The sequence below is a fragment of the Heptranchias perlo genome, chromosome 4, assembly GCF_035084215.1.
Source record: "Heptranchias perlo isolate sHepPer1 chromosome 4, sHepPer1.hap1, whole genome shotgun sequence".
Classification (NCBI taxonomy): Eukaryota; Metazoa; Chordata; class Chondrichthyes; order Hexanchiformes; family Hexanchidae; genus Heptranchias; species Heptranchias perlo.
The window spans coordinates 124,301,736-124,324,019 of NC_090328.1; the positions used below are offsets into that span (position 1 = coordinate 124,301,736).

Consider the following 22,284-nt stretch of genomic DNA (forward strand, 5'->3'; position numbering starts at 1 on the left):
TGCTAAATTCTGGAATTCACTCCCTAAACCTCTCCGCCTCTCTCTCCTCCTTTAAGACGCTGCTTAAAACCTACCTCTTTGAACAAGCTATTGGTCACCTGTCCTAATATCTCCTTATGTGGCTCGGTGTCAAATTTTGTTTGATGAAAGCTTCTGTGAAGCGCTTTGGGATGTTTTACTACATTAAAGGCAAGTTGTTGTTGGACAGTGTTTGCAAATGAAGTTTCCACCTGGGGGATGGAATTTCCTGTGGGGACGTAACCGCCAAGTTACACCTGAAATTACACTCATTCGTGCACCCATTTTGTCGATGTCTATTTACACCCAAATTTCCTGCCAATCTCATTGACATACATTGCGTTTTGTGGGACCTTTCTGTGCGTAAATTGGCTGCTGTGTTTCCTACATTACAACAGTGACTACACTTCAAAAGTACTTTGTTGACTGTAAAGTCCTTTGGGGTGTCCTGAGGTCGTGAATGGCACTGTATAAATGCAAGTCTTTCTGTTCTTTCAATCTCAGTGCCTTGTAAATGCCTTTTTATTTCTTTGATTTCTCTCACCATGCCTCCTTGTGACTGCTGTGTATATCACTTCTGCCCTTTAACCATTTCCTGATTCCCACCGTAGCACTTAACAGGTTATTCTATGGCCCAGAATTTGCTGGGGAAACAACGGCATGTTTAATGTGCACGCCATTATTAGTGTGTAAAAAGCCTAGAAATTTGTGGTGAGGAAGAGATACGTCATGAGTTGTGAATCGCCAGAAGTTGCTGGATGTTTTGCGCCGCTCCGCCATTTCCCTCATGAAAACGACAGCTCACCTTCAACCTCCCCGTGAATTTCAAGAAATTGCTGCATTTGCGCAGTAAATATGCATTAAACTTGCCACAGAAACGACATAAGGACCTTTTTAATGACAACGTTTATGTTTCTGCAATGGCACTCAACCTTGGAGGCCCGGAATGGAACAATTGAAACTATGGAGTCTCATTCTTGCAGGTGGTAAACTTTTCCTAGAGGTTTTTTTTTATTTAAATTTTTTTCTTACTTTTCCTTTCTATCTCTTTTTTCTCTCTTTCTTAATCCAGTTTTTCTTCCCCTCTCTTTATTTCTCTTTTTCGATCTAAATTTGACTCTAATTCACCCTATTTCCTTCTCCCTCGTTTCTCTGTTTCTTTCGCAATCCTTAAACCTTAATGGTTTAGGAGATAGACTATTGGACCCGTGATTCACCAAGGTCCCAGATGCCCCGTTGCCCAGTAACCAGCTCGCACTTCCAGCAATTTGTAGGGCAAAAAATTGTCACGCTGAAGGGTGCAGTTAAAAAAAAGCTAAAATGGGGCACGCCGTGAGATGCCCCGCTCCAGAAAATTCTGGGCCACTATCTTTTTCCTGTGTGTGTGTTCTTTGTATGTGTGTGTGTTCTTTGTATGTGTGTGTGATCCTTGTTCGCATGTGTGTGTTCGTGTATGTGTGTGTGTGGTTTTTTTTTAAACACAAAATAGGGTGTTTTGAGAACGTTGGACTGCTGGCATATTATTTGTTAAAGGTGGAAGTACGGCTTGAAAAGTCCAGTAAAACAAATGGGATTAAGGGCTTGAATATAAAAGCAAGGAAGCGTTGTTAAATTTGCTCAAAACAGTAGTTAGGTCCGGTTGGATTATTGTCATAATTCCATTTATGGAAAGAAATTAGAGCCATCGAAAGCATATAGCGAAACATTCACCAAAATTATACCAGGAATGAGAAGTTATAGATTGGAAGAAAGGCTGAAAAAACCAGGCTTCTTAATTGAAACAGAGAACGTTAAGAGTGATCTTGCAAAGGTTTGCCAGATTACATAGAATTACATAGAACGTACAGCACAGAAACAGTCCATTCGGCCCAACAGGTCCTTGCCGGTGTTTATGCTCCACACAAGCCTCCACCCACCCTTCTTCTCCTAACTCCAACAATTGTAAAAGATTGTCAAATCAGTAACAAGGGGTCATGGGCTCACTAGAGGAATAAAGGGTGGGGGGGGGGGGGGGGAGGTAGAAGATTTCACCCCTACACAGAGGCTATTAGAACTTGGAATGCTTTACCACAAGTGGCTATTGAAACAAAGACTATAACATAGTTTTAAAGGAAATTAGATAAATATTTCAAAAGGGAGAATATAATAAATCACAAGGAGAGGCAGAGAATTGGGACTAGAGTAGATAGGTCTAGTTGAAGAGCTAACAGATAAGGTGAGACCAATTTTCTTCTGTGCTAAATTTTCCCTACTTCTAGGTGCTAACCCCATTCTAATACACAATGTAGTAACTTTTAAAAAACGATTTTGGGATCTGAATCTCTCTATTTTCCCCATAGTAACTCTGGTCCATACACTACATCGGCTAAGTTTTGCCAGTTGTTAGGAAGGATGGTCCACCAACTTCGGGAGAACTGTTCCTTTAATTTTTCTTCCTTTCCTCTCCCAATAAACATGAATAAGATTGGGACGATCAGTGGTATGGTGATCAAAGATGCATGTCCTGCTTCCTTGATGATCTAACATGCTGTCCTGTCACAGTGTTAACTGGAAATAAAATGCTACTGGAACTCTATGTTGCCCTCCAGTGCCCCTTTAGACTTTTATGCCAAAGGGGCAAAGGGCCTCCAATCTCCCAGTTGGTTCAGTGGGGTGAGGCACATTTGTACTTCCGAAAGACTAGCAGGAGAGGGTTGCATCCATATTGGCTTGTGCACTAGAGAGACGGAGAGTGTGTTCCCTGCATTCTTTTGGGAGAGGGGCTTTGTTCATATTCCCCTGTAGTTTAGAAGGAAGATGAGGAGGAGTTTTACCAGAACAAGGTCAAAACAAAAAGTGATTGAAAATCAGTTGCTGAATTTGCAGGAGAATGGAGACACTTTGAGTGTCAGTGTTGAACTCAGTAGTGGTGTATGCAAAGTTCACGTTGCTCTCTGAAACATGGACACTAGATATTACTCCTGTTCCAACATCTGCATCTCAGAGCAAAAGAGTCTGATTTGAGTGCTGAGCAACACTTGCAAATCGAGTCCTTTCTGTCACAGCTGAAAGTTCTCGACAACTCAGTTGTCAAAGCACACGATCTTCTCAAACTAGCGCTTGTCAGAGCTTTTTCTCTCCATTTGTTTATAAGCTTACGAGGCTTTAACATAAAACACATTGAAAAGCATCAATTATGTGCGATGCCCAGCTCTCCCTCCCCAAACATATAATTATTGTTGCCCCTTTAAAATTATGCATAATTTTAGGGGTGGAAAAGAAAGTGTCCAAAAGCTGTCAAAAGTGTGATCTACATGTTGCCTAACCAGCGGTCCTTAAAGTGACCACTGGAAGCCACCAATTAAAATACTTATCTGAATGTGGGTCCACTGCAGTGACGAAGACCGTTGCTAGTCCCCGCTCAGCCGCCACACCTCCCTCCAGATCACTTGCCCCTCTCTCCCTCTCCTGGGACTTACCTGAAGGCCACTGCAGGCCACACAACAGCTAAGAAATTGAAATTCCCTTCGCCGGCGAGCTGCCTGAGAATGGCCGGCTGGCGTCTGCAGCTTGCTGGTCTCATGAAACTAGACCCGAGGCCCAAATCGGGTGGGCCTCGGGCCTACCCGTTCCGGCGCAGGGACCGTTCCTGGAGCAGTTCGAGCCGGCAGGTCAGAGCAAAGCAGTTTCTAGGCCTTGGGGTTCAAACCAGCCATCGCTGATGGAAGATCCCTTTCTGTGGCGGGTGAATGGCGTCAATTTGAAGCAGAATCAGGCACTCTAACCCCTGTTCTGAGAGGGTAAGAATGCTGCTTTGCAAATACATACTATAGATTTTGGCACCATAACAGGATGCCATATTTTAACCCTGGAATTTAAATAATTTGGCAGTATTAAAATTAGAGGATGGTATACACTCCTTTGTTAATTGAGGCAGGTGAAAACTAGTGAGCATTTACCCGAAGGGCACTTGCAGAAAAGAAATGTCAACACTGAGCTCTAGGTTTCTCCTCTCACTCTTAAACCTCTGAATTTGAATCCAGCAAGACTTGTATGTGATGAAAGTCTCTTCTCTCTGTCAGCTGCAAGGATGCTAACTGAGCTTGAGTGCACAGCATGAAACAGCTCACAATTCAGCACTAATTGGCACTAAATTTGTCAGAGCCACTAAGAGATACCGCATGGTGACTGGTTTAGGAAATGGAAATGTTAACATTCGTGCAAAAGGGCTTGCTCTTCTGAGCTGGGAGTTATGAGCCAATACCAAGCCCAACTGTTTAATGTTGACATAGTGCACTTATTGGAGAAATATTAATAATCTCAGCATCCTTTACCTTGATGAGTAAAAAGTTCACCTGCCCCACACACAAAAAAAAAGCATTGGGCTGAAAAAATAACGGCTTGCAAATCAGCCAGCAACTTGCGACGAGGAAGAGATAGCCCAGGAATTGCCAATCACCACAAGTTGCTAACCGATTTGCACCGCTCCGCCATTAGTTTCATGTAAACGGCATCTCGCAATTAACCTCCTGGTGAGCTTTATGAAGTTGCTGCATTTGCACATTAATTGTCCATTAAACTCGTCGTAGAAAGTAAAGTCTAGTAATTAACAACGGAAGTACCCTTTTAACGACGTGATAATTGTTAATGACTGCCAATCAACGTCTCTGGCCAGAAAGTGAACAATTAAAAGTGTGGAGCCTCATTCCTACAGGCAGTGAATTGTTGTTGGAGATTTTTAAAATGTTAAATTTTTATCTTAATTTCCTTTCTGTCCCTTTTTTTCTCTCCCTCTTAATCCAATCTTTCTTTCCCTCTCTTTATTTCTCTTTCTGTACCTGATTTGACATTGAATTCACCCACTCTAATTCACCCTCCTTCTCAGTCCTTCCTCTGTTTATTTTTCAATCCTTTAATCTCATTAGTTAAGGAGATACACTGTTTGGCCCGTTGTTCACCAAGGTCCCAGATGCCCCATTTCCCCTGTTATCAGCTCACACTTCCAGCAACTTACGGGGCAAAGAGTTTTTGAGCTGAAGCTTGAGGGAAAAAGTCCAGCTAATCGGGCACACGCAAGATGCCCTGCTCCAGTGAAATTTGGGCCAGTACTTCACCAGATGAATTACAAGCTTGCACCCAAAGTTAACAAGAAAGACTTTTCATGCAATGTGAGTCTGTGCCACTGTTATCACCTTTCACTTTGAAACCCTCCTGTGTGCGTGTGTGGGATCATGGTCAGTATGAAATATCATCCATCAGTCAATCATACACGTGCAGATGTTTTAAATCAGCCTGTCCACACAGACAGAAGCAATTCCTTCCTCACCAGTGCAATGATAGCGGTCGAAGCAGATGTCACATCTGTATTTTACATCCATAATGTATTTCAATGCTGTTAAACGATGATTATGACAAATGCATGTCAGGATACAGCACGTAGCAGCGCACTAAATGGTTTGGATTTGGAATGGGATAAAACCTGTTTAAAGCAAAGGTGAAAGAGAAAGAATTTTGTCACTGTGCATGTAAATACAGACATACCCTGGGTCTAGTTATAGAATCATAGAACAGAATCATAGATTGATACAGCACTGAAGGAGGCCATTCGGCCCAGCCTGCCTGTGCCGGCTCTTTGAAAGAGCTATCCAATTAGTCCCAATCCCCTGCCCTTTCCCAAAAGCCCTGCAAATTTTTCCCCTTCAAGTATTTATCCAATTCCTTTTTGAAAGTTAATATTGAATCTGCTTCCACCACGCATTCGGGCAGTTCATAAAAACTCGCTCCCTAAAAAAAAATTCTCCTCATGTCGCCTCTGGTTATTTTGCCCAATTGTACATGTCCAACATGTCTCTGTATGTCCAATAGGCATGTCTCCTGGAGTTCATCCTGTGCATGATGCTCAATATTAATGATACATGGAAATAGAATTCATACTTCGTGTACATTTTGAATTAACATTTATATTAAAATTATAATGCAAATCTAGTATGGTCTCCAAAGTGTCTTTCACCCAGGACAAGTTTTTAATCATATGTTTCATCGCTGTTTTTATCATGACCTGTCCTCTTCCTTTCATTACCAAGTTCTGACAGTGTTAAAAGACAAACAGAAGCGTTTTGTTATAATGCGGGGAAAAGCAGGCACTTCACATGGAATGGAACCAGCTATTCAGTCACCTCATACTAGGCACATCATCCTCACAATGCACATTCCTGGTGCCTGGCACTTCAGTAACTATACTTCGACTAGTTGTGAAAATCTATTCCAGCAACTCTAATGCATGCCTATAATAATAGCATCTTAGTCAGATCCATTTACACAGGGCTACGCAAGGCTGAACCTTATGCCGAGCCGAGCGGAGGGAGCGTCCGATAAAAGGCGGGATTTCAGAGCGCTGAGAACAGCTGAGAGGAGCCGAGCCGAGCGGAGGGAGCGTCCGATAATAGGCGGGATTTCAGAGCGCTGAGAACAGCTGAGAGGAGCCGAGCCGAGCGGAGGGAGCGTCAGATAATAGGCGGGATTTCAGAGCGCTGAGAACAGCTGAGAGGAGCCGAGCCGAGCGGAGGGAGGGTCCGATAATAGGCGGGATTTCAGAGCGCTGAGAGGAGCCGAGCGGAGGGAGCGTCCGATAAAAGGCGGGATTTCAGAGCGCTGAGAGGAGCCGAGCGGAGGGAGCGTCCGATAAAAGGCGGGATTTCAGAGCGCTGAGAACAGCTGAGCGGAGCGGAGGGAGCTTCCGATAAAAGGCAGGATTTCAGAGCGCTGAGTACAGCTGAGAGGAGCCGAGCGGAGGGAGCGTCCGATAAAAGGCGGGATTTCAGAGCGCTGAGAACAGCTGAGAGGAGCCGAGCGGAGGGAGCGTCCGATAAAAGGCGGGATTTCAGAGCGCTGAGAGGAGCCGAGCCGAGCGGAGGGAGCGTCCGATAAAAGGCGGGATTTCAGAGCGCTGAGAACAGCTGAGAGGAGCCGAGCCGAGCGGAGGGAGCGTCCGATAATAGGCGGGATTTCAGAGCGCTGAGAACAGCTGAGAGGAGCCGAGCCGAGCGGAGGGAGGGTCCGATAATAGGCGGGATTTCAGAGCGCTGAGAGGAGCCGAGCCGAGCGGAGCTGCGACCGAGTTCGAAGTGACGTCAGGAATCAGATCGGGACGCGACACAGGGGAGGCACCTGATTGGTGAGTAGGTTCAGGTGAGTATTTCTACTTATCGACAGTAACTGAAGTAAAAGGAAAGGGAAGGTCTGCAGGTCTTATAGGAAGTAGCGTTTATTTTTTAGTGAATCAAGGTCCCTAGTGTAGTTAACATTCTCTAAATTGAGAACAATTTAAAGGAGTAAACTCCTTAAAGGGAGTGGTAAGTAGTTTTTCTTTCCTTTTTTTTTCTCTTGACATTGTAGTTGTTCTTAAGCTAATTTAAGGGTTAAGTCATGGCAGGAGATCCCAGGGCCGTGTCATGTTCCTCTTGTGGGATGTGGGAATTCAGGGCTCCTTCCTGTATCCCTGATTCCTTCACCTGCGGGAAGTGTGTCCAGCTGCAGCTATTGTTTGACCGCTTGACGGCTCTGGAGCTGCGGATGGACTCACTTTGGAGCATCCGCGATGCTGAGAAAGTCGTGGATAGCACGTTCAGTGAGTTGGTCACACCGCAGATAAAAATTACTGAGGGAGATAGTGAATGGGTGACCAACAGACAGAGGAAGAGTAGGAAGGCAGTGCAGGGGTCCCCTGCGGTCATCTCCCTCCAAAACAGGTATACCGTTTTGGATACTGTTGGGGGAGATGGCTCACCAGGGGAAGGTGGCAGTGGCCAGGTTCATGGCACCGTGGCTGGCTCTGCTGCACAGGAGGGCAGGAAAAAGAGTGGCAGAGCTATAGTGATAGGGGACTCGATTGTAAGGGGAATAGACAGGCGTTTCTGCGGACGCAACCGAGACTCCAGGATGGTATGTTGCCTCCCTGGTGCAAGGGTCAAGGATGTCTCGGAGCGGCTGCAGGACATTCTGGAGGGGGAGGGTGAACAGCCAGTTGTCGTGGTGCATATAGGCACCAACGATATAGGTAAAAAACAGGATGAGGTCCTACAAGCTGAATTTAGGGAGTTAGGAGTTAAACTAAAGAGTAGGACCTCAAAGGTAGTAATCTCAGGATTGCTACCAGTGCCACGGGCTAGTCAGAGTAGGAATGACAGGATAGCTAAGAAGAATACGTGGCTTGAGAGATGGTGCAAGAGGGAGGGATTCAAATTCCTGGGCCATTGGAACCGGTTCTGGGGGAGGGGGGACCAGTACAAATTGGACAGTCTGCATCTGGGCAGGACTGGAACCAATGTCCTAGGGGGAGTGTTTGCCAGTGCTGTTGGGGAGGGTTTAAACTAATGTGGCAGGGGGATGGGAACTGATGCAGGAAGTCAGTGGGAAATAAAGTGGTGACAGAAACAAAAGGCAGTAAGGGAGAGTGTACAGAACATGACCGGACAGATGGTCTGAGAAAGCAGGGCAAAGACCAAGGGAAGTCTAGATTAAACTGCATTTATTTCAATGCAAGAAGTCTGATGGGCAAGGCAGATGAACTCAGGGCATGGATGGGTACATGGGACTGGGATGTTATAGCTATTACTGAAACATGGCTAAGGGAGGGGCAGGACTGGCAGCTCAATGTTCCAGGGTACAGATGCTATAGGAAAGATAGAGCAGGAGGTAAGAGAGGAGGGGGAGTTGCGTTCTTGATTAGGGAGAACATCACGGCAGTAGTGAGAGGGGATATATCCGAGGGTTCGCCCACTGAGTCTATATGGGTAGAACTGAAAAATAAGAAGGGAGAGATCACTTTGATAGGATTGTACTACAGACCCCCAAATAGTCAACGGGAAATTGAGGAGCAAATATGTAAGGAGATTACAGACAGCTGCAAGAAAAATAGGGTGGTAATAGTAGGGGACTTTAACTTTCCCAACATTGACTGGGACAGCCATAGCATTAGGGGCTTGGATGGAGAGAAATTTGTTGAGTGTATTCAGGAGGAATTTCTCATTCAGTATGTGGATGGCCCGACTAGAGAGGGGGCAAAACTTGACCTCCTCTTGGGAAATAAGGAAGGGCAGGTGACAGAAGTGTTAGTGAGGGATCACTTTGGGACCAGTGATCATAATTCCATTAGTTTTAAGATAGCTATGGAGAAGGATAGGTCTGGCCGAAAAGTTAAAATTCTAAATTGGGGAAAGGCCAATTTTCATGGTATTAGACAGGAACTTTCAGAAGTTGATTGGGAGAGTCGGTTGGCAGGCAAAGGGACGTCTGGTAAGTGGGAGGCTTTCAAAAGTGTGTTAACCAGGGTTCAGGGTAAGCACATTCCTTATAAAGTGAAGGGCAAGGCTGGTAGAAGTAGGGAACCTTGGATGACTCGGGAGATTGAGGCACTAGTCAAAAATAAGAAGGAGGCATATGACATGCATAGGCAGCTGGGATCAAGTGGATCCCTTGAAGAGTATAGAGATTGCCGGAGTAGAGTTAAGAGAGAAATCAGGAGGGCAAAAAGGGGATATGAGATTGCTTTGGCAGATCAGGCAAAGGTGAATCCAAAGAGCTTCTACAAATACATAAAGGGCAAAAGGGTAACTAGGGAGAGAGTAGGGCCTCTTAAGGATCAACAAGGTCATCTATGTGCGGAACCACAAGAGATGGGTGAGATCCTGAATGAATATTTCACATCGGTATTTACGGTTGAGAAAGGCATGGATGTTAGGGAACTTGGGGAAATAAATAGTGATGTCTTGAGGAGTGTACATATTACAGAGAGGGAGGTGCTGGAAGTCTTAACGCGCATCAAGGTAGATAAATCTCCGGGACCTGATGAAATGTATCCCAGGACGTTATGGGAGGTTAGGGAGGAAATTGCGGGTCCCCTAGCAGAGATATTTGAATCATCCACCGCTACAGGTGAGGTGCCTGAAGATTGGAGGGTAGCAAATGTTGTGCCTTTGTTTAAGAAGCGCGGCAAGGAAAAGCCTGGGAATTACAGACCAGTGAGCCTGACATCTGTAGTGGGTAAGTTGTTAGAGGGTATTCTGAGGGACAGGATCTACAGGCATTTGGAGAGGCAGGGACTAATTAGGAACAGTCAGCATGGTTTTGTGAGAGGAAAATCATGTCTCACGAATTTGATTGAGTTTTTTGAAGGGGTAACCAAGAAGATAGATGAGGGCTGTGCAGTAGACGTGGTCTACATGGACTTCAGCAAAGCATTTGACAAGGTACCGCATGGTAGGTTGTTACATAAGGTTAAATCTCATGGGATCCAAGGTGAGGTAGCCAATTGGATACAAAATTGGCTTGACGACAGAAGACAGAGGGTGGTTGTGGAGGGTTGTTTTTCAAACTGGATGCCTGTGTCCAGCGGTGTGCCTCAGGGATCGGTGCTGGGTCCGCTGTTATTTGTTATTTATATTAATGATTTGGATGAGAATTTAGGAGGCATGGTTAGTAAGTTTGCAGATGACACCAAGATTGGTGGCATTGTGGACAGTGAAGAAGGTTATCTAGGATTGCAACGGGATCTTGATAAATTGGGCCAGTGAGCCGATGAATGGCAGATGGAGTTTAATTTAGATAAATGTGAGGTGATGCATTTTGGTAGATCGAATCGGGCCAGGACATACTCCGTTAATGGTAGGGCGTTGGGGAGAGTTATAGAACAAAGAGATCTGGGAGTACAGATTCATAGCTCCTTGAAAGTGGAGTCACAGGTGGATAGGGTAGTGAAGAAGGCATTCAGCATGCTTGGTTTCATTGGTCAGAACATTGAATGCAGGAGTTGGGATGTCTTGTTGAAGTTGTACAGGGCATTGGTGAGGCCACACTTGGAGTACTGTGTACAGTTCTGGTCACCCTATTACAGAAAGGATATTATTAAACTAGAAAGAGTGCAGAAAAGATTTACTAGGATGCTACCGGGACTTGATGGTTTGACTTACAGGGAGAGGTTAGACAGACTGGGACTTTTTTCCCTGGAGAGTAGGAGGTTAAGGGGTGATCTTATAGAAGTCTATAAAATAATGAGGGGCATAGATAAGGTAGATAGTCAAAATCTTTTCCCAAAGGTAGGGGAGTCTATAACGAGGGGGCATAGATTTAAGGTGAGAGGGGAGAGATACAAAAGGGTCCAGAGGGGCAATTTTTTCACTCAAAGGGTGGTGAGTGTCTGGAACGAGCTGCCAGAGGCAGTAGTAGAGGCGGGTACAATTTTGTCTTTTAAAAAGCATTTGGACAGTTACATGGGTAAGATGGGTATGGAGGGATATGGGCCAAGTGCAGGCAATTGGGACTAGCTTAGTGGTATAAACTGGGCGACATGGACATGTTGGGCCGAAGGGCCTGTTTCCATGTTGTAACTTCTATGTGCTTTTAACTTGAGAGAGTTAACCCTCTACTTCTTGTACACATTGTTAAGAAAAGAATGAAGAAATAAATTGCATTTATATAGCACCTTTCACAAATTCAGGATGTCCCAAAGCATCCAATGATGTACTTTTGAAGTACAGTCACCGTTGTAATGTAGGAAACGCGGCAGCCAATGTGCGCACAGCAAGGTCCCACATACAGTAATTGTCATAATGACCAGATAACCTGATTTTGAGTGATGTTAGTTGAGGGATAAATATTGGTCAGGACACCCGGGAGGACTCCCCTGCTTTTCTTCGAAAATAGTGCCAAGGGATCTTTTACGTCCACCTGAGTGTGGAGACAGGGCCTCGGTTTAACATCTCATCCAAAAGACGGCACCTCTGACAGTGCAGCACTCCTTTGGTACTGCACTGGAGTGTCAGCCTCGATTTTGTGCTCAAGGCTCTGAAGTGGCACTTGAACCCATGACCGTTCTGCCTCAGAGGTGAGAGTGCTACCCACTGAGCCACGGCTGACACCTCTAAACTATGGTATAACTCTAAAATGGTATAAACTATCATGAATCATAATACCCAATAGAGGCAGCTTAGAACTTCTCAATAATTCTGGTTCCACATGGCTAAACCAGGTTTGTTGTTCAGACAGTCCAGCCTACAAGCTGCTAGAATCTTAAGCAATCACAAACATGAGTAGATGACTGGAATATTTCCTCTCAACTTCAAACATAACTCATTTCTCTCACATTACCATTTGCACACAGGGCAACATCAGTCCCTACTTTTCCTGTTGGCATGGGGCCGTGCTCAAGCCATTAGCTGTAGAAAACTAGAGCAACGAAGCATTGGCTATATCTCCTGTAGATGACTAGTTTTGAATCACAACCCGGTTTTCAGGCTGTCTGAGCAATAACTTGAAGATGTGACATTAAAGGGCTAATTTTAAGCCCCCCTCGCCCAGTGAGAACAGGACGGGGGTGGGGTTATAATAGAGACAGCATCCTGCCCTCTGGTCTGACGCTGTATTCGTGCTGGCTGCAATTTTAACTCCCGGGATGATGAGGGAGGCACGTGAGGCCTTCCCTGCAGGCAGGCGAGGGCCTCATGAAAATGCAAATGTTGGCGTTGGATGACGTAATTCAGATGAAGATACCATTTTAACACGTAGTCAGGAACACTAGGCGCCAAGCAGCAGTTGAGTCACAGGAGGTAGGTGAGTTTAATTTTTTTAAGATTTTCTTGTGGACCAGGAGGAGCTGGAGTGGTCCTACAAGGAAACATTGGGCCTCTCAATGCCCCGGGTTTCTATCCCTCTCCCACAACCGTGATCACGTCTGATCCCTCCCAACCCCCTCCACCCAATGCAGTTACCTGACTGCCAGGGACTGTTCCCACTGGCCTCCGTTGACAGCCTCCCACCACGCACGCACCATTCCCCCCTGCCAGCCTCCAGCTCATTCCCGTCTGCTTTGGGTAGGAGTCAGGCCTGGAGTATAGTAATAAGGCCCGGGAGTTAAAATCGCCCGGGCTTCACGTCAGCAAGCTGACCTCTCACCCTGAGTTAAAATTGGGGCTGAAATGTCCGGTTCTGGACTGCAAAGAGATTAATTAATTAAAAACAAAAATGCACTGTTTACTGTGCATAAGATTAAATAGTCTGGATTTGTGGCTCTGTGGCACAGAATTTGACACAGAGCTGTGTGTGAGCTTAGAGCAAGATTTATTTTGCCTCTGATATTCTGCATGTTCTGATCAACAAATATCATTCTAGTTCAGACATTCAGCATGATACATCCCGTACAGTTAGTTCGGGAAGTGATTGATTGATCTGGTTTTGGGCAGGGAAAAAGGTAGTCCATATCCCATTGCTGACCTCAAAAGAAAATAAGAGCAAGCAAGTGAATATTGAACTTTGTATTTATGTATTTATCCAGTTTTTTTTCTGCCAGAAAGCACTGCCTAGAAATAGCAGTATTCTGCACTTACCAGTCAGAGTCCATCACCATGGCAATAGGAAGGGACGGGACCAGGTCCAGGACTGTTGTCAGGTTAATTAGAAGTTTACAAGAAGTTGCATTCATATAGCACCTTTAATGTAATAAAACATGCAAAAGGAACAAGCAGTAGTAGAGGAATTCGGAGCGATGGCCAAATGAATGGTCAAGAAGATAGGCTTGTGGAGGTTTCTAAAGTAGCAAGGCTTCGGGAGAGAGTTCTGGAGATTGGCGCCAAAATAGCTGACGACTAACAATCGAAGAGGAGCAGCAGGAGAAAGGTTGCAAAGGAGGCTAGAGTCAGAAATTTGTGGGGAACAGGCTGAGATGTAGGGCTGAAGGACGTCACAGAGGTATGGAGTGTGAAGTCACATAGGGATTACTTAAGCACCTCAACATCCCATCTTCTCTCCTATGTCTGTAATCTAACTAATTATTCCATTAGATACATTTACCAAGCTGTTATATAATACACTGCAATTAATGTTCATTATTCCAGAGTTCTTTAATTCTTAACATTTTTCCAAATAGCATTTTACAATCACATTTACTTTACTGTGCACAAACCAGCCATTCGGCCCAACTGGTCTATGCCGGTGTTTATGCTCCACACGAACCTCCTCCCACCCTACTTCATCTAACTCTATCAGCACAACCTTCTATTCCTTTATCTCTCACTTCCCCTTAAACGCATCTATATTATTCGCTTCAACTACTCCATGTGGTAGCAAGTTCCACATTCTAACCACTCTCTGGGGAAATAAGTTTCTCCTGAATTCCTATTGGATTTATTAGTGACCATCTTATATTTATGACCCCTAGTTTTGGACTCTCCCACAAGCCGAAACATTTTCTCTAGATCTACCCTATTGAAACTCTTCATAATTTTAAAGACCTCTATTAGGTCACCCTCAGCCTTCTCTTTTCTAGAGAAAAAAGCCCCAGCCTGTTCAATGTCACATCCTGTATGTTTAATATTTGTAATTTATCTGGACCATTACAGAAGGATGTTGGACATCATCGTACCTCTGTCTATCCTAGGACCTAATGTAGTTTCTTAATAATCTATCAGGAGGTGTGTTGTCCAAAATGTGGATGAGTGCCCAACTCTTTCTACTTTTAGTTTGTTTTAGAAGCTGTCATATTTGGGCCAATGAGTGCAGATAAGTTGAGAGTGGAGAGAGGGAGAAGAAGATGCGGCATAGGAAGGTGGAATGGGAACTGGGGATGGGGTGAGGACAGAGATGGGGAAAAGAGGAGAGAGGGAGAGGGGAGAAGAAGACGAAGAGGAAGGGTGGGGGGGGCTATATTTTGATCGAAATTTCTCCACGGAGAATGGCTACTCATTGGGTAAGTGGGTGGTCATCTGGGGCCTTTTGTTGCCCAGATGTTGACTGGTAGACACCTGTTCTAGCAGCCTAAATAGCATCTCCTTTTCTGTCAGCACTGGAAGGGAGAATGAAAGAGAATAGAGAGATTGGTGCGGACATCGTTTTTGGAGGATGGGTTAGAATTTCAATCGGCCACTAACCTTTGCCAGGGTTCAGTTGACCTTGTAATTTTACTCACAACAACAAGACAGCTGAAATTATGACATGCAAATCAGCTAATTTAATTTACATTCACATGATGCAAGAGCCTCTTCATTCCCTTTCGGGATCATAGTCCTGCAGCGGAGACCTGATGTGAATCGGAAAGGGAGGAAAAACGTATCCCCATAATCAGACCAATATGAACTAGAACAGACTCTCAGTTCACCTAATGGCCCGTTTTAGTCACCTCAGCTCTCCTCTGTGCACTGCCCCTCTGCCAGTTCAGGTTCCTTTTAATTTGATGAGACTTTGTTGTTTGATTTTTTTCACACATTTAAAATGAGACTCGTTAACTGTGTTTTGTGCAGAAGCTGTCATTCAGCTCTTTGACTTACATTATTCTGCTATGCTACCCATGGCGATGCTGCACCAGCAGTTTTATTTTTCCAAATCAGGCTGCAGTCAAATTATATTTTCTTAAGTTTTTTTCAGGTGAATTCTGTGCTCATCAGCTGAAGGTTGTCAGGATTAAAAAAAAATATTCACTCTTGTCACCCAGCATCAGCATCGAAAACTCCCATGTCAGCTCCAGAACAATAGAGATTGCCTTTGAGATTCAGGTTAAAGCACGCTGTTGGGACAGAGTAAAGCCCCCCTGCTACTCTGCCCCAACAGTGTGCCTTAACCTCAATCACAAAAGTATTCCCTTCTATGTAGCGTGACATTTTCATTTCCCAATAGTACACGCCTGTGATTCAATTACTACTTAAGTGCCAAATTAGGGACAGTTTATGCCTGACTGAAGGTGCAGAGGAGATTTACTAGAATGGTACCAGGGATGAAGTTCTTCAGTTATGTGGAGAGACAGGAGATGCTGAGATTGTTCTCCTCAGAGCAGAGAAGGTTAAGGGGAGATTTAATAGAGGTGTTCAAAATTATGAGGGGTTTTGATAGAATAAAGAAAGAGAAACTGTTTCCACTGGCAGGAGGATCGGTATCCAGAGGATACAGAGATAATCAGCAAAAGAAACAGAGGGGAGATGAGGAGATTTTTATTTTTATGCAGCGAGTTGTTATGATCTGGAATGCGCTGCCTCGAAGGGTGGTGGCAGCAGATTCAATCGTAACTTTCAAAAAGGAAATATATATATATATATATATGCATATATATGTATACTTGAAAAGGAAAAATTTGCAGGGCTATGGGGAAAGAGAAGGGGTGTGGGACTAATTGGATAGCACTTTCAAAGAGCCAGCACAGGCATGATGGGCCGAAAGGTTTCCTGCTGTGTTGTACGATTTTATGATTCTGTGATCTTATGAATACCATAATGTGGACTTCTTAAAGACGCCTGTATTTTTTCCCCCTCACCTTATAGAATCACAGAATGATACTGCACAGAAAGAGGCAATTTGGCCCATTGTGCATGTGGTGGCTCTTTGAAAGAGCTATCCAATTAGTCACGCTGCCCTGCCCTTTCCCCTTCCCCATAGCCCTGCAAATTTTTCCCCTTCAAGTATTCATCCAATTGAAAGTTATTATTGAATCTGCTTCCACCACCCTTTCAGGCAATGCATTCCAGATCATAAAAACTCGCTGTGAATAATAATAACTCTACTGAAGGAGCTGGGCACAGTTCCACAATCTTCCTCTAGAACCTCAGCCATGTAACTATTCTTCATATGTGAGGAACATCACAACACAGCCTGATCATGTCCTGCATTTTCAAGCAGGAGTCAATGGATTACCATCATGGACAACACAGTCTAATAGCATTGCCAGAATATATTTGCTCTGTGATAGCATTTTCAGTATGTATCGGATTCTAATAGCTGAGCCCAAAGACGAAAGGACATCTGTCATGTCCTTAACACTGCCCCAGATGAGTTTGACCAAGCCAGTACAAACCAGCAATATTATTGAAGCATGATATATACTGGCAGGGTTATTAGAGTGTAATATCTACTGTCAATTCCATTCTAATGTGACATACTCTCATCGCGGTGCCAGTATGTAATAAAGACATGAAATGGTATTGGGATGTAATGAAAGCTGATATTGGGCCAGAAATTGCTCTGAGTGGCGAACACACGTTGCCCGCCGCTCGTAAGTAATTAACTCACTCACAAACTTTTCGCCGGATTCTGGGCACCAACTTGCTTTAATTGAGAGCTGCAAGAAGGGCAGCGATCGATCCCGGGCTTCTCTGAGCTGTGAGAGCGGGGAAAGGATCCCTCTGTCCCCTTCACCAAACAACTTGAAGCAAGCCACGCTGTGAAAGCCAGGAAGTGAAGATCATTCACAAATCGCGCAGACTAAGAACCAGTAAGTGTCAGATAAGATTAGTAAATATGCTATAAAATCAGATAGAGATAGCAAAATAAAGAAAAGGTAAAACTGAGATTAAAAAAAGACAGAAAGAAAAAGTGAAAAAATAAAAATTTAAAATTTTTTAATTAATTTTTTTTTAAATGTCCAAAATCATTTAGAATCGGGAGTCATGAGACTCCACATTATTAAAAGTTAATTTTCAGTGCTAGACAGGTTGTTTGTCAGTTGTTAATACTTACCACGCCATTAAAAGTTAGTTTAGACCTGATCTAACTCAGCGTACTTTTTCTCTGGCGAGATTAATTAGTTTCCAGCTGGGCAGGAGAGCACGTTCACACTGGTCCATTAATTCAAGCCTGCGATATCCCTTTAACGTGAAGCTGTCAGATCAGCAGGGAATCAGGAGGAGCAAGTTCCAGATCTCGGCATTCAGCTGTGCATGTGCGGTTGTCGGAACTTGCTCTTCGATTTGCCCATCGATAATGGTGAGCGTTGTTAGGCTCGCTGTTATTTTACAAGCAATTTCTGGCCCATTGTTATTAAATGCGTCTGCTGGCAATGCTACTGAATGTAATGCATACAGGCAATGTTTAGACTTATGCTGGCAAAGCTACTGGAGTATGATGTAAGCTGGCAATGCTATTAGAATCCGATACATACTGAAAATGCTATCACAGAGCAAATATATTCTGGCAATGCTATTAGACTGTGACATATCCTGGCACTGAGTACAATGTGATATATATTGACAATGTTAGTTGGATGTGATATATACTTGCAATGTTACTGGAATGCAATATATTGGAATGTAATAGACGGTGGCAATGCTAATATATATATATAAATATACACAATAACAGCATTATATTCATTGCAATGTTATTAGACTGTAATCTATATTGGTGATGCTATTAGACTGATCTATACTGGTGATGTTGTTAGACTGTGATCTATACTAGTAATTCTATTAGAGTGTGATACACACTGCCAATGTTACAGAAATATAATATGTACTAGCAATGTTTCTAGATAGTCATATATGCTGACATTGTTATTGTAGTGTGATATAGGAACATAGGAACAGGAGTCGGCCATTTAGCCCCTCAAGCCTGTTCCGCCATTCAAAGAGATCTGCAACGTTCTGTTAGAATGTGATATATAATGGCACTGCTGTTAGAATGTGACATATATTGGCAATGGTTTGTAATATGAAATATGCTGACATTGCCAGCAGAACATGATATATGACAGCGCCAGTATATATCTCACTATAACAACGTTGTCAATATATTAAAACTCGCCTCAGGATTCAGGGTCAAGTTAGAAACAACTTGGGATTCGCTTACATGCTCAGTTATATCATCTGTAGCTCTTGATTAGATTACTCTTCTCCAGCATATATCAAACAAATGATTTTTCATTAATCAGTTGTGGTTTATCAATCATTCATTCAATGAACCTACAGTGATAACATTGGATGTATCAATTTTTCAATGTGTACAACATGAGACATCAACTCCAGTGGATGTTGGTGCCCATGGTGTTTGCCATGTCAACTGGAGTTCGTATTCAATAAAACCATTCCCCAGCACAGCATAATACACATGTGTATATAAAATAACTAATTTTAAGCTGTAATCTTACCTCAAATCTTTGAATATTGAACCCCTGATTTGATTTTTGCCTTCTAGTCCTCCCACATATTTATTTTGCGATATATATTCAGGCTGGTTTCTCAGTGCAAACAAGTAACCTTTAGTTATAGTGCTTCTATCAGTCACATGATTGGTATCACATGTTTGCTCACATCACAAGGGTAGCATCATGCATATTCTGGCAGATCAGGGAGATATTGTGGCTACTATTTTGTGATTGATTACATTAAAAATGACCTAGATATTGGGCACAATAAAGGCATACTCTAAATCATGGGGAGTGAGGGCTCACCCATGGGAATGGTCTAAGACGGAGTAAAATATCTTGAGTAAAAACCTAAATATATAACTATGTTATTTATCATCAATATTGATCTGCAGGAGGACATGAAAGGCACAATACAATATAGCATAACAAAGCATTGTATCTTGAGTCCCTTGATATATGGCGGCATTCTAAACTCTTGCTATTATTCTTGCTTTCTAACCCATTAATCTAATTTGCTTGGCAAAGACCAATATATGTGTTATAGATGTTTAATCCCTCCCTCCCTGCCTTTCCAACATTAATAAGCCTTGGTGTCCAAATTACATCAGGGTGCTCTGTGCAGTAATTATTTTGGGAGTTATTGAATTGCTTCTGTTTCATTTGTAACTTTGCTGATGGAACACCATTGAAATGGGAAATATTGATTGTGCAGTAATGATGAACTGCAACCCTTAATATAAGTAACAGAGGTAAGAGTCCAGACAACCTGAAGAACAGGGATAACTGAGTGACTTTGGAAATAAAATTAACAACAAAAAATAGATAAATTAGAAAAGAAACAATTGAAAAATGTTTCTCCCCCACCGCCCCCGTTTGTTGATGTAAAAATGTTTTAAATGATAAAGTCTCATGACATTGAGGCAACTTGGTTAGAGGAGTTACCGTGTGAGAGAGCGCGTGGAATTAATTTATTGTAAATTAATATGATTGCTGAGGTTTCTGAAGCTAACAGCTGTAACCATTGGTGTTAATTTAGCCTTCCCTAACCTCAGCATCTCCTTGAAAATCAACTCCACCGTGGTATCATTAGCACTCGCTGTTTAAACAAGAATGTCCAAAAAACCAATAATTTTCAGAAGATTAACTTTTGTTTTCTTTCCTGTCCTCCCCCTCAAAGTGCTGGGATATGATAACAAGGGCACTGGGCATGCTCTGCTACCTTGCCTAAGTGACCATTTTCAAGTGTAAGTCTAGGTAGTAGCCGTTGGAAAGCTAATTGCCCATGAAAGCAGCACAGCCAAGACTAACTGACCTAATCTGACATTCACAAAGGTTCCCTCTCCTGCAGGGGACACTGGATAGCAATCAGGAACAGAAATCCCAGCCGATTTACCACCGCCCCCCTACTTTTCTTCCCATAACTCCAGCTGAGATCAGTTAATTCAGAACAAATTCAGGTCAAACCTGAGACCTTTCTGGTCTGTTTGACTCAATCACAAATTATGCAGTATAGTTAACAACTAAGCCATCAGGGACCTTAACTTGTTCATTTCTAAAATGTGCAACCCGCTCTTTGATGCGCTAACTATCACGTACTATTTCAGATTCGGCAGGCAGTATGTACTTGTATCTAAGCACACACAGAAGTACATGAAGAGTTAACACAATGAAAAGAGCATGGTATGGTACTAAGAGAAATAAATACAGATACATACCATTGCAAATTGAGACCATTGTTGACTCATGTGTTGTTCAGTATTCTCAAAGAGTGGATACCATCTTCTATCTGTTCTGGCCAAAACAGAGAGTTTAAGAATAAATCTCTGTGTTGCTGATATCATGCAGTTAATCCCTTCTTTGGTGATCAGCATTGTGTGGAGTGCAAAATTTCTACCTTCTTTAAAACGCTGCGCTGACTGCTCATTCGATCTGATACTCTCTTCTACGAGAGATCCACCAGCTCTGCCTGCCGTGGGCATATACTTATTAAATTATAACAAGGGGCAGCCTCTGTTTTTCCAACCCGTTCCTTGAACTTGAGATATAGAATCTTTTCGATGTCTACTGTTTTATTTATCCTGCTCTCTGTGCAGTTGGCTGCTTCAGATTGTACACCGGGTCATGAGATTAGACAGAAGAATTTCCTTTTAGATGGCAAAGTGCAGCTTTTGGTCAAGAATCTATTTACTCATCCTGATGTTTCCTGTCAATCAGATTAGCAGAAGTGTGTTAAACCCTCGGCAGACGGAAGCGACAGGGGCAGGAGGAGGGTGTTGGAGAAAGGAAATAACACCAAACAAACCTTCTCACAAAGTGCTTTCTGGATCGAGTACAATCCCAGCTTCTGTTAAACTCTGATATTCCAAACATGTACCATCCAGGCAGTTTGGTTTCTTGTGACACTACCTGCAAAGCTGTCAATGTATGTGAAGAGAAAAAATATCTCATTTGTGCTACAGAAATCTGTGTTGATTTATTATTTTTTCCTTAAGAGTTTTAAAAGCAATATATATATGTGTATTAGAGTCTTGTGACATGTTCCCTATTGTGGTTAATAGTTGCCATAGCAACAATCATAGCAGCAGCTGCTGATTTAAATATACAAAAAGTTGACTCTGATCCAACAAGCTGCTTTGTGTATCTGTGACATTTATTAAAAGGTGGGGTAAAAAATGGTGCTATCTCGCCTTTTTTGTGTGTGTGTATTAATGATGTTGCTATGGAATGGACTCTTATATCGTCGGGCATTCCCTGGTGTTAACTCATCTACGCAAGCTCGCCACCTCCCCTCAGTGCCGGTGGCATATCAGTTCACAGCTTCTCCTCAGTTTCTCAAAATCAAATATTTCCTGGTGGAGTCTTCAAGATCACTAATTAAAATAGAAAAAGAAAATTGCTTCCCGACCGATGTTCCATGTGTCAGGTATTAGCTCCTCTGCAAAGTGTTGCTGTAACTTTGGCTAAAGAATTAGCTGCAGTCATTCCAACACTGTGTTGAACCAGCATTGCTGCTATTCCCTTCTCTTCCCAGAGAGAAACATTTACATAGAATTACATAGAATTTACAACACAGAAACAGGCCATTCAGCCCAACTGGTCCATGCCAGTGTTTATGCTCCACATGAGCCTCCTCCCACTCTACTTCATCTCACCCTATTTGCATATTCCTTTCTCCCTCCTGTACTTATCTAGCTTCCCCTTAAATGCATCTATGCTATTCACCTCAATTACTCCATGTGATAGGGAGTTGCACCTTGTAACCAGTCTCTGGGTAAAGAAGTTTCTCCTGAATTCCTTATTGGATTTATTAGTGACTATCTTATATTGATGACTCCTAGTTTTGGACTCCCCCACAAGTGGAAACATCTTCTCTACGTCTATCGTATCAAAAA

At 43.2% G+C, this 22,284-nt stretch overlaps 1 protein-coding gene across 3 annotated transcripts in view; it reads right to left on the bottom strand.

Moving 5' to 3' along the window:
- LOC137321269 (leucine-rich repeat and immunoglobulin-like domain-containing nogo receptor-interacting protein 2) overlaps nt 1-20,863 on the bottom strand; it is a 304,238-nt gene extending 283,375 nt beyond the window's left edge. For 2 of the 3 annotated variants that reach the window (XM_067983616.1, XM_067983618.1), the window contains exon 1: nt 20,608-20,687. The gene's annotated coding sequence lies outside the window, so the exon portion shown is untranslated. Of the gene's footprint in view, nt 1-20,607; nt 20,688-20,786 lie in introns of those variants that run through there. The other variant, XM_067983617.1, reaches the window with a different exon arrangement.
- Nucleotides 20,864-22,284: the final 1,421 nt, after the last annotated feature.